At 36.4% G+C, this 14,085-nt stretch overlaps 1 pseudogene; it reads left to right on the top strand.

The window, feature by feature from the left end:
• Nucleotides 1–4,663: 4,663 nt before the first annotated feature.
• On the top strand, nt 4,664–12,371 carry LOC102663148 (uncharacterized; annotated as a pseudogene).
• The last annotated feature ends 1,714 nt before the right edge of the window (nt 12,372–14,085 follow it).

The raw sequence follows: 14,085 nt of genomic DNA, 5'->3' as shown, positions 1-14,085 counted from the left end.
ACAGAAAGAAAACAAGACAAAGAGGTAATTCATACATATGAGACCGCAGAGCCCCAATTTTAATGCTACGTTTTGGGCATGATGGCGCCTCAACGTAGCATTAAAAAGGTTACGTATTACTCTAAAGAAACCAAACATTACTAGCAAAAACTATAAACCAAAACATGCATGAGAAAGAGTGGCACAGGAGCGTGTTTGCTCTTTGCCCCTATTTGGGAACCTATGGGATAATATCTATGGGTCTCTTAACAACTACTCCCCAACCATTTATAACTCACACGGCTGTTCTCTAGAGGTATCATCACTCAAGATAATAATATTGTGGCGGTATGGAATACCAGCGACAACATATTATAAAGAGACCTAGCATGATGATAGATTCACCTCCACTCCTTAAATTCCCATGAACCCGGGTGTAGGGCCCCTTTTTTACTCAAACCCGTGGGTGCTTAGAATGCAGTGTAAAAAATGCGAAATAGACAACAATCATTTACATTTTACACACTTGAATAAAAGCACACCCAAAGTTTCACAATTCCACAATTCCTAAAATAGGCCTAACACACAAAAACATCCCCAGTGGAGTCGCCAACTGTCGCGATGGGCCCTTCGCGAGCGAGCGAGGGCGAGGCTCACGGGTGCGCTTTCCAAAGGAGGAAAGGTGCGCGGAGTCACCACCAACGTTTATTTGTGGAAAACGTCGGGAAAACCAAAGGAAACTGGTCAAAATGAAAATTCTAAGTTCGGGAGTTGTATTTACGCTTGAGGAAGGTATTAGCACCTCTTACGTTTGTCTCGAAGGACAACAACCTATTTTTTAGAATTGTGGAATTGTGTTATTTTAACTTTTATTTCTTTTTTATTTTTGAGGTTGACAAAAGCGGGGCTTTTGCTCCTACGTACCCTCCTTTGGAGAGGAAATCAGACCTACGTAGTTCTTCCTTATGCGTGGATCAAGTGATTCTTTTTACTTGAAATGTGATCATTTTAAGGCGTTGGACCTTAAAAATGATCCTTTTTACTTGGTAAGAAACTGAAATGATAAACTTTCAAAATCCTATTTTTGTGGACGAGCTTGACTAGGCGAATTGATTTTAGCCTTAGTTTCACTTTAGTTATTAGTCAATTCAATTAAGAATGAGAAATCCCAAAGAGAAAGCGTCCGATTGATTTTTCGCTTTACTTTACTAAAAGGTATCTTTTTTTATTATTATATTATTATTTTACCTCCTTTTTTGATTTCCAACGTGGTTACGGCACGACCGAACGGTCGGAATTCATTTCAAATGAAAGTCACGGATGATACAATTCAAACGATCGGTGGAAATTTATTTTATTTTTAGATTAAGCGAGAAATGACTTAAATAAATGGCTTAAGCACGTCAAAAGGGGGTATAAAAAGGAAATGAAAACGAGAATGAAAATACATGAAACAAAATGTGGACCACCACGGGTACATATAATGAATTGAAAAGCTTGGTTTGAGGTACTTACCCGTTGAAGACTGAAGAAAACGAAGAATGAACGATGAATCTTGAAGAACGGTCGAGAATCCTCGCGTAATTACTCACGGAAACGTTACGGAAGCGCCTCGGCTTGGATTTTCTTCACGGAAACAATTTTCCTAAGCAAATTCGAAAGAGAGAGAAGTGCCTAAGGGGCTGAACCCTTTTCTTCTTCACTTCCTCCCCTATTTATAGCAAAATAGGGGAGAAGCTTGCCGCCCAGCTCGCCCAGGCGAGCTGAGCTCGCCCAGGCGAGCAAGGTTGCTTCCTCCAGAAGCAACAGCCTTCTGGAGGAATCTTCTGGAGGGCCCAAGTGGGCCTCGTTGCTATTTACACCCCCTTTTTTACTAAATGCACCCCCCTTTTCTATTTTTTTGTAATTCTTTTTCCGTAACGTTACGAAACTTTATGAATTTCGTAACGATACTTATTTTTTCTTCCGCAAGGTTACGAACCCTTACGAATTATGTATTTACTCTTTTTTAGCTTTCGAAGAAGTTACGGAAACTTATGGATTGCGCAAAAACACCTCTTTTCGACTTCCGCCACATTACGGAATTTCACGGATCGCGCAAGCCTGCTTCCTTTAGATTTCTGAGACGTCTCGGGACTTCATTTACTGTGCACAAAGGACGCCAAGTATCTCAAAGCGGCTAACCAAAGATTGCATGTCATCAAGTAATAATCCCCGGACGAAATTAGGGTATGACAATGGGACAATGGGTGTGCATCCAGATCCATTGGGATTTACTTTGGTTGACCTTAGTAAGGTGGCATATATGGAGGACCCTTTCATTATGGCAGAATATTCCTACAGGAATTGTTTGAAAGTAATCCTTTTTTTATGTGTAAATATAATAATATTTTTACTATTACGCCTTTCTTTTAACATTGCACAGTAATATTAATTCTGTTATTTTTTCACAGGATCATAGCCACACCTCCGAGGTTTCCTCCACAGTCTGATGGTCAATCAGAGGCCACTTCGAAGAGGAGTAGAACAACGACAAGGCTTAGAACATTGACATTAAGAACCATGGATCAGCCCAGACCGGCAGTTTATGTTGATCCCGCTACCGGGAGAGCATCGGGACCTATGCGTGAAAAGTTCCACAACTATCTAGGGGTAGTCGCGCGAGAAAAGGTTCCCATTATCCACAACAACTGAAAAGATGTACCTGAAACGCTTAAGGAGGTAGTGTGGAATGACATTTTAGTAAGTCCTCATGTTTGTGTTTTATTTATTTTCATGTTATATTTTGAAAGTCCATCTTTACATTTACAGAACACAAAGTAACTAATGTATGTATGCAGACAAAATTTGATATCCCAGAAGCTGCAAAGGTGAAGACGAAGGTTATGTCAACGGTTGCGACGAGATGGCGACAATTTAAGTCCACATTGACTAGCAAATTTGTCTTTGGTCACACTGAAGGGCAACAAACGCAGGATGTTGTTACAAAATATGGACTAGATCCCGAAGCTTGGAAACAATTTGAAGCAACCTGGCTGACACCTAATTGGGAGGTTAGTTTTGCATGGCATCATAATTTGAAATGAATATTTTTACACCAATTTCATTATTTTAATTTCAATAAACTTGATGCCAATTATGTATGCCACATTATAGGGTATTAGGAAACGAGCACAATCAATTCAAAAACACAACGACTGCCCTCACCTACTTTCACGTGGGGGATATGATTTGCTTGAGAAGAAATTATTAGACGAGAAGAGAAAAAGAGTAGAAGAGGAATCATTGTTGAGTGAAAATCCAACTAGTGTTGACGACCTCCCATCTCCAATTAAAAGACATGTTAAGTGGAAGGTTGCTCGGACCAGGGCTTATGGCAATATGGCATCTGAGTCGGCACAGGAAATAGCAGATAAAATAGTAAGTTGACCAATATGTTGTAGTGTTCATATGTTTAGTAATATGTTGTAATCACAATCACCGCATGTTTTGTGTTTCTTTGTGGCTTGTATTGCGTAGGACTCCTTAGAAGAGCAGGTTACGCAGGGCTCCTTTGTACCCCATGGTCGGCAAGACATACTGAACACTGCCATTGGGCGACCTGACCATGGGGGTCGCGTTTGTGCAGTGGGCTCAGGTGTCACTATTACTCAGTACTATAGAAGGGCATCAAGGACATGCAACAACTCATCCACATCCATCACTCAACAACAATTAGATGAAGTTGTTGCAAGGCTTAGGGAAGACATGAGTGGTCAAATTAGGGAAGAATTGAGGAATCATATTAAGGAAGAATTGAGGACTCATCTAGAAGAGGAAAATAAAAGGAGCTTGGAAAGAATGACTATGGCATTGAAAAAGACTATTAAAATAGAGTTTTCACATAAAGGATCCCCAGAGTCACTCATAATTCAGCCGGACATACAATAATTAGGTGCGCGTGTCAACACAAAGGGAAGTAATGCTCAAAGCAATGTCCAGCCTTCACGGGAATATGATGGTGATGTGATACCAAAGATGGGATTGTATGTGCAGCGTGAGGATGGTACACTAGGGTTGGTGGCCATGGGGAAAATAATGGATGGGGATTCAGTCATACACACCGTGGCTTATGCAGATGATGTTGTAAGGGTAAGTGTGGATACAGTTATCGATCCTGACGTTGAGATCCCCTATGGCACCTCAGAAATTCAATATGTGAAGCAGGCCTTTCATACATTTGTAGCTTGGCCCACACACCTTGTTAAAGTTTTATTAGATGAGGTAACACGTTTGCTTTCACATACATGAATTAACACATTCATAGATTACACATGAAATACTGACCCACATTGATTAACCATGTAGGATGCAGAAATTATTCTGCACAAAGTGGATGCAAATGGAGATAAGTCGGCTAATGTGGACGCATATGATCCAATGCGTGGCCTGATAAAGTACAACTTTGATATTTACGACAAGCCAGTGGAATTCAAATTTGATGGGAGTAAATTTGGAATTGTAGATGCACCTACATCGATATTCGTAACATTCTGATGTTAGTGAAATAATAGCAGGAGACAAAAGTTTGAACATATCTGTACAACAATTATGGTTGATGTAAGTGAAATCCTTATTTTATTTGTTCGTCATTCATTCTATATCATGATCCACTCCAAAACTTTCAAATGATGTCATTAGGTATATGCATGAGTGGAGTGAAACCTTGGGTCAAGGTTCCAGCTATGCATTCCTTGAGCCACAGTCGTTGGTGGTTTCAAAGGATACACATGGCGAATGCCAACAATATCTTGAAAGATGGCTGAAGGAATCTGACCGAGAGGTGTACGTTGGACCTTACTTCCATCAGTAAGTCATGTTTAACAATAATACTTTAACCGATGTTTGGCTCTATACTTATGTAATGTGCATGAGATGCAGGGCACATTGGCAGCTCCTACTTTTGTGTCCTAGGCAACATGTTGTTGTTTGGTTGTGTTCGTTGCGTAGGAAACCTGATATGCATATCAAAGCCGTAATTAATAGGTTAACTCTTCACATATTACTTTTTCCATGCCTTCTTTAATGGTCATTATTGAATATGTTGTTGTTCTATATGCATTGATGTGATTTTTTTAAACCAGTGTAATGACCAAATTAAAGACGAGTTCGTCTCCTGAAAGTAAGGCAGCTGCACCTAAGTGGATTGAAGTTAAGGTTAGTGATATGTACCATGCGTTATTGTTGTCTACTTATGTGATGTAATTCTGTAATGTATAGGATATTCAAATTGTTTCCATATGTAGAGTCATGTTCAAACCGGATGTTATGAATGTGGATATTACGTGATGCATTGGATGTGGAACATCATAACCAGCGACATCAAGAGTGATTGGTCCATGGTATACATAAACTTGACTTTCTAAGAGTGTTCGGTATCATTGAAACTAAAATTTGTTATTTGCAGTACTAACTTTTAAATATTAATACTTGTAGTGGTTTGGGGATGAGACACCATTGGACAAGGACAACATCACAACAATTCGAAAGAAATGGGCAAGATATTTTTTAAAGACTGCGTGTAAAAATGGCTAATGATGGGCTAGGGACTAATCTCTTTTGTTGTATTTCAGACAATTGGTTTTGTTATTTTTAGTCAGCATTTTTGAAATTTTGAGTGATGGTACTAATACAGTGACCAATGACAATTGGTATAATGGTCATGTGCTCAAACTTCATGGTCTTCTGTTTTTAGTATTAGCTAGTCATTCACATATGATATGATTTGGATTTCACTTGTGTTTTGTTGGGCTTCTACATGCTAAAGCCTTCTCCTTTACGAATTACATTAACTTGTTTTCCTTAAGGTGTTTTGGCAGGATGTTTGAGAGGGTTTTTGAGTGAAAGGCGCGGTTGTTGACTATATTCAAGACCTATCTTTGCATTCTTTCCTCCACAGGTATTACAATACTGAACTTCATCATAATTTTAGCATGGTAGTAAATAGGAAATAACGTTCCTTTGAACTACATCTACACTTTTATTTTCATGTAGAGACAAATATATGGTAGCACTATACATATAGCTAATGTTAAGAATTTTAGTTGTCAATCCCTGTTGGTATGTTCTCAAATGACATGATCACTACTGGAACCTCCTTCATTACAGAAGAGGTATGTGCTTTGATAAATGATGATAAATGATATATTCTTTGGAGCTGGCAATTCCTGTGTGTTGATTTTCTGGCTGCATTATAATTTGTGCTGTCGTGATTATTTTATTGGAACTAATTACAGGTTCCAGGATACTCTTCATTGCGCAGAAATCTATTGCATCTTGTGCCAAGGTATGTGCTTTGAGATGGTATTTCAGCATATATTCCTAGTGCATTAGTTTTAAATCATCAAAGGATACCACTTGAAGCTGATATTTGTTGACAATATCATATTCCTGTCCTCTCACCAGATTGGCAAATCTTCCCAAAGAAGTGAAGGAGGATCTTGAAGATCCTCATAGTAGGTAACTTACCTGTATTTAAGACTTCTTAATACTGAAAATTTTCACTTTACATCATATTCTACTTCATTCATTGTCCATACATATTGTTTTCTTTTGCCATTAGTCTAAATACTTATGTTTTGTAGCTTTCTACAGTGGCAAATAACTTATGCTGCTTCTATCTACCCTGAATTCATAGGTATAATTTTGGTTGGAGTCATGGGAAAGAGAAACTTGAATCTGGGAAGCCAGGTAACTCTTTCTTCTATAGTGATTTTTTTATTGTTTCTCTTTGAAGCCTTAAATTTTTTATGAATTAAATTTTGCTTATGCCTTATGGCTTCTTTCTCTGATGTTTCAACCCATTGCTATTCAATGTGCGTTCTATTTTTTATATGCATAGTTAATTGAAAAATTTGCTGCATTTTAACTTGTATGTCCCATTTTTTTTGGTATTTTGGTTATTCTATTTATAAATGTTTTGGTTCTAATAATTTTCCTGTGATGATTTTTTTTTCTGTCCACACAAAATAAGGAACACTCTTTGCTATTATATGCTTCAAAATGATTTTGAGGAAGATGGCTATTTTGTAGGAAAATCCTTTTTGAGAAATATCAAATAATGTATTTTTTTGAGTTTAAGTTGTAAAGAAATGTGGAAAACATAGATACATAGTAAACATGCATGGGTTGTAATTACTTAGAGTTATGTGAATTGTGATACATAGCTAAGACAACTTTTTGTCTGAGTATTACATAATAACACACATATATAGATACATTTATATGCACAATGAATTCAAAGGTAAAGGCATATTTAGTTCCACACAATGCATTGTAAGATAAAAGCTGCAGTGTGCTTTTTTTTTAATACTTTACCATGGTACATGACATTTGGAAAATGAACATTGTGTTTGGAATGAAATCCAATCTGAGCCTTGATGCTTGGGACAAACCCATGCTGGAAGGCCAAGAGCATAGAAGCAAATCTTCATGGTGAATTAAAGATGATTCAAAGGTGTTTTGATGATAACAATGATGATAACAAAAGATGATGACAATGGTGATGACAAAAAGCTCAAAGATCAATCAAAGAACAACTCAAGTGAATCAAAGATCAATCAAAGAACAACTCAAGTGAATCAAAGATCAATCAAAGAACAACTCAAGTGCATCAAGAACAATTCAAGAGTTCAAGATAAGAATCAAGAAGAATTCAAGACTCAAGAAGAAAGTTTAGAGTCAAGAATCAAGATTCAAGGTTCAAGATCTCAAGAATCAAGATCAAGATTCAAGAATCATGAGAAGGCTTAATCAAGATAAGTATGAAAAGTTTTTCTCAAAAATTGAGTAGCACATGATTTTTCTCAAAACATGTTTACCAAAGAGTTTTTACTCTCTGGTAATCGATTACAACCAGTAGCAAAATTGTTTTAAAAAAAAAGTTTTCAAATTGAATTTACAACGTTCCAATTAATTTCAAAAAGTTGTAATCGATTACAATGTTTTGGTAATCGATTACCAGTGCCTTTGAACGTTGAAATTCAAATTCAAATGTGAAGAGTCACATCCTTTCACATAAAATCTTTGTGTAATCGATTACACTTATTTGGTAATCGATTACCAGTGACCGTTTCTGAATAAATCAAAAAGATGTAACTTTTCAAAAAGGTTTTGACTTTTTCAAATTGGATTTATGTTTTTCTAAAAGTTATAACTCTTCTAAATGGTCTTCTTGACCAGACACGAAGAGTCTATATAAGGCTTTGTTTTGCAAATAAATTAATTCATTCTTTCAATCTTGAACACTTATTCAATCAATCTTTTACAAGCCCTAAATCTCTTTGAACTTCTTCTTCTTCTTTGTACCAAAAGCTTTTTGAAGTTTTCTGGTTTTCCAAACCTTGAAAACTTGTGCTATTCATCTTTTCATTCTCTTCTCCCATTGCCAAAAAGAATTCGCCAAGGACTAACCGCCTGAATTCTTTTTGTGTCTCTCTTCTCCCTTTTCCAAAAGAACAAAGGACTAACCGCCTGAATTTTTTTGTGTCTCTCTTCTCCCTTGTCAAAGAATTCAAAACAATACAGTCTGAGAATTCTTTTGATTCTTCCCATTCCCTAATACAAAAGTGTTCAAAGGACTAACCGCCTGAGAATTCTTTTGTATCCCCATTCACAAAGTATCAAAGGTTTAACCGCCTGAGATCTTTGTCTTAACACATTGGAGGGTACATCCTTTGTGGTACAAGTAGAGGGTACATCTACTTGGGTTTGACTAAGAACAATAGAGGGAACATCTCTTATGGATCAGTTCTAGTGGAGGGTACATCCACTAGGTTCAAAGAGAACAAGGGAGGGTACATCCCTTGTGGATCTTTGCTTGTAAAAGGATTTTTACAAGGTTGAAAGAAATCTCAAGGACCGCAGGTCGCTTGGGGACTGGATGTAGGCACGGGTTGTTGCCGAACCAGTATAAAAACTCTTGTGTGTTTGTTTCCTTCTTCCCTACTCTTTTACTTTCCGCTGTGCATTTAATTTCCGCTTTTACTTTCTGTTAAGTTTCTCTTATACTCCTCATTCTCTTAACAATTTAGTAAAAGCCTTAGAAGATTAATTTTTAATTAGTAAAAGTTTAGGAATAATTAATTCAACCCCCCCTTCTTAATTATTCTGAGGCCACTCGATCCAACAAAGAGAAGGTAAATGGTTATGAATTCCATTCCAGCCTACTCTTTTATCTTAGATGAAAAACTAGGCAACAAATTTCTGGTTGATACTTTGATGTTGAGCACTTGTGCTTTATTCAGCACAAAATTGTTTTGTATGGAGACTAGATTTTGTTACAAATTAGATGCTCTGAATGAGATTCCGACACAGATTCGTCCAAGTTATTGCTATAATAATTGTGCCCAATTGGAGAGATTGTTATATTGTTTTCTGGAATCCGGGCTGGGTGATTGAAATTTGAAATATTATTTGATCATTTCACAAGTAATTTTTGCTTTCCTTGGTATGGGTTACAACATAAAAAAGAAAGGAAGTGATGCTCTGGAAGTGACTTTCTGTCAAAAGAAAGTAATGGTTTTTGTGTAAAAAAATTTCATAAAATTAAATCTGATCTGTAACTCTAGATAATAACTTCAACTATATTCTATTTCCTATATTATTTAATTTGTATATGCGAATTTGCGAATTCTAGTACTGTCCCTTGTTGCATGCATGCCTTTTAGAAAATCAGTAAGTTATTTACATTATTAAGTATTTTTTTAATAAATTCTTATCTACTTTTTTTTTTCCTGAGTGCAGATATTTGAAAAGGATCTTTCTATGCCATTCCCATACTTGATACACCTACAACAGAGGCTTCTTTGATACAACAGTAAAAATAGATGAAAACACGTCATAAAATTTTCAACTTTTTTCTTTATGTAGGTGTTTCTTTATTTTCTGTGAATGATATGAAGCAACTTTTTCTTTGTCATAATTCAATTATTATTCTTTTAGATATATGGCATTCACACAATTTATCATAGAATAATATCGAGTTATCACCTCAGTCAACTAGTCTTTTTTTCTCATCATATAAAATAATATAGTTTGATGCCTGTTTAAGCCTTATGTAATTTTTTATCTGTCATGTCATCCTCTTCTTTAATGACATTTATATTATATTGTGTAGTTCGGTGTCTATGATCATCTGTATTTCCTTGGATTTTCTATTTTTTGCAGGTATCCATCATATTGCAGACCAAACATATGGCCTAGAAACGCTTTACCAGAACTTGAAGTGGGTATGCCCCGAAGCCTGAACTGGTTTTGCATTTGCTTGGTTTGTTAATCTTATTTGTGGCTATATATATTGCTGTTTATAGGTATTTTTATTCTGTGGTTTTACATGAATTATCGTTAGATTATTATTGTAGATGAGTGGTTACTTGTTTACCATTTTGAGCATCATCAACCAGTTCAAGCTAAGTGGTTAAATGTTCCTAAGCTGAAATATTTTTATTAATAATTTTCTTTTGTGTAATTTCTTCTAAGTTTTTTAATCCTTTTTGGATAAATGATTAATGCATTTTGAACTTAAAATTACAAGGTTAAGAGCATGATATTCATACCTCTTCCAAATGATGATAGCATTAGATGACACTAATAACTTGTCTTGGTTTATTTTTTCTAGATGGTACAATGATTTGCTACAATTCACCGTATATCTATCTTTGATGTGTAGCTTTCAAAGCACTTGGCAAACTGATATTTGACATTGAATTGATGTTGTCATATCACTGCGATCAATATGGTAAGACAACAATTGATATTTAATTTGGCTTTAGACAAAGGCATCTTGAAATGCTTATGGTGTTCTCCTAGATTTCTATTTCATACGAATTGTTTCCTGTGGGAAGTCAGACTACTTTTCAAGTAAAGATTTCTTCACTAGTTGAAGTGACATTTCTTATAATATTGAAGCTTTTATTCTCTTAATGGTTTTATGTGGAATAGGAATAATAATCTGGTCTAGAGATTCTATGTTGAAATAAAAACACATGATTTCATTCTTACCCCCCTGATATCTGATGAAATTGTTTTAAAAGATATAATAATGTATTGGCAACAGTAATAAGTTACCTAAAAATGATTTGTATTCCCTTTTTCCCCTTTCACATTGCTCTATATGGTAGAAGTCATCCTTAAATTCTGTAAGGTTGGTTGGCAAAATTTCTGATTTTATATTTGTGCCTGTATCAAGTTAAGGCCTTAGGCCACTAGTATGAGTGTCAATGCACTCATTCTTAGGTGGCATGGCAATTGCCACTCTCTCATTCCTTTTGTTTATAACCAAGTTCTTTTACCTATTGTACTTTTTTTTTCATTTTTATTGCTGTCCTAAGTCCTAATTTTTGTCACACTCAAACAACTTTTCAGTATCCAAAGGGATGAAAATTCACAAGGATGAAGGTCTGGAATCAATACTTCATCGCTCCCGCTGTCATAAAGGACGTTTGCTATATTATTTTCCTTCACAACAGGGGTAAGTTTGTTATAAATTGTCTCCTTGCTTGTTATAAGATTTCTTTGTCATAAATAAAGGATGTTTCCTATATTATTTTTTCCCCTAATTTTAAAAATTAAGACAATAATATGTATTGAATTTTTTTTAATTTTAATATTGTAATTAGAAGATGATTTTAAGATTTGAAAAGTATCTGAACTTGAATATTTTTCTTATATATAACTATCAATTACCGAAACCCCTCATATGAATCCAACTGGCTATTATCTTTGTCTTTTATCATTATTTTTGTTTAAACAATGATTTTAGGTGGCCTAGTGGAGGGTTGAACCTCTAATAAATTATACCATGCACAACTCTTGAAAAGAGTTTTATAAGGGATATTTGATGTACAAGCTTGATGGCTAGTGTAAACATTTTCTATACATATAAGTCGTGAAGGAGATTGAACCTGATGCTAGTGGAGGAACACTTATATTTTGATGGTTGTTTAAAAGGCATTACATTTGTTCCTATGGATGTCTTTACTTCTGGACTAGGTTATAGCTTGGAATCATAAAGCTTTTCACCCCCCCCTTCCCCAATTCAAAATGCTGTTTAGAGTATTTTCTAGTCTTGAGTTTAATATAATTATATATACTTGAATACCACAAACATTTCTAGTTGTCCTTTTGTGCCTGCATGAATATATATATTAACAGTTACAAATGATGTTTAACAGAGTCCCAGATGGCAACTCTTTGTCTTCTTGGTGTGGATGGCATACTGACCACAGTTCACTATTCTAACCCAAATTGAAGATGGAGATCATTTTACCAGATGAGTTTATTTGGTCTTGTTTACCAAATTTGGTTATAGTGGTTGATGCATGTTTTCATTGTGTTTTTTTCCTTCATATTAGCTTTTTGTGGCAGCTTCTTCTTCAAAATGGAAGGTTACTATATATATAATCATGTTATTTATATGTCTTTAATTTCTTTTAGAAGCGTATAATGGTTCATGCAATGGTGTTCTAGTAAAAAATTTCTATTTTAATTATGATTTCTGCTTGAACGGTTTAACCCAAATTTTGTTCACAGGGAATATCATTCAACGACGATCAAACAGGGACCCGTCGTTATTTTATTCCCATTTCTACGATGCGCCTTAAAACCCCGACGTTGACATTAACCCAATACAACAATGGTCATAAATACCCCCCGACGTTGACATTAACCCAATACAACGACGATCATATTTACCCCCCAACGTTGACATGCACAAAGACAACGACGGTGGTCCGTACACCCCAACGTTGAAATTGATCCCTACAATGACAATGTTAACGAAATCCATGACGTTGATATGATGAAAACAACGACAGCTGTTAGGGAATACCCGTCGTTGAATGATTAAAACAACGATGGCTGTTAGAGAATAATCGTCGTTGCTTTGATGTATATGACGACTATCATAGGGTGGACACTGACGTTGTCTTCTCAAATTACAAAGACGACTATAGTATGACCGTCGTAGTTGTTGTCGACATACAATGACACCTGAATCAAAGACGGTGACTGGCCTGACGTAGAACGCGAATTTTAACCGATGTAGAAGCTCCATTTTCTAGCAGTGCAAGCTTCTCGTGATCTTGTGTCATGGTCATTGTCATACCCTAATTTCGTCCGGGGACCTTTGCTTGGTGACATGCGACCTTTCTTTGGTCCTTGTGAGGTGCTTGGCACCCATCATTAGGCAATTTGTGAAATTGCAAGACATGCCGGAAAACCAAAAAAATATTGATGCACAATCTGTAAGTTTCCGTGACACACCGGAAATCAGATGGAAGCATCGTTGCATAATTAAGTGAGGTTCCGTAACATTCCGTAAGTCAAAAAGGGGATGATTATGTAATCCGCAAGGTTCCGTAACATTACGGAAAGAAAACAAGTATCGTTACGAAATTCGTAAGTTTCCGTAACTTTACGAAAAAAGAATCACCAAAAAAAGCCAAAGGGGGGTGTATTTAGTAAAATGGGGGGTGCAAACAGTAATTTTCGAATCTGGGCCCTTCTAGAGGTTTCTGGGCAATTTCTTGCTTAAGGTTGAAGTAACTTAGCTCGCCTGGGCGAGCTGAGCTCGCCTGGGCGAGCTAGGTGGCCACCACACCCCCCATTTTGTTGGAAAATGGGATTCCGGGGGTTCCGGGACACCCGTAATGCTTCCGTAAAATTCCCATAACTCTAAATAAGCATAACTAACTTAATACGGGTGAGACAGAAGAGAAAAAAAGAAGAAAATCAAGTCCTATATGCTTCCGTAAGGCTTCCGTAACTTTTCCGTAAATTACGAAAGAAGGGGGGTGAACTTATCAAAAGAGGGGGGGTGCAAATAGCAATTTCGAAATTTTGAATTGGGCCTTCCAGAACGTTTTTTGAAGCTGGGTTGCTTCTGGACGAAGCAACCCAGCTCGCCTGGGCGAGCTAAGGTCGCCTGGGCGAGCTGGGCGGCAACCTCCTCCCCTTTTTTCCTATAAAAAGGCTGAAGGGGGCTGTTCTAAGGATCCCTGAGCCCCCTGGCTATGTATTTCAGCTGTTTTGGGTGAAAAAAATTGTTTCCGTGAAGAAAATCCAAGC

The sequence above is a fragment of the Glycine max genome, chromosome 9 (assembly GCF_000004515.6).
Source record: "Glycine max cultivar Williams 82 chromosome 9, Glycine_max_v4.0, whole genome shotgun sequence".
NCBI classification, from domain to species: domain Eukaryota; kingdom Viridiplantae; phylum Streptophyta; class Magnoliopsida; order Fabales; family Fabaceae; genus Glycine; species Glycine max.
Note: the sequence above shows the minus strand (reverse complement) of the source record. Positions and strands in the feature narration are given on the sequence as shown.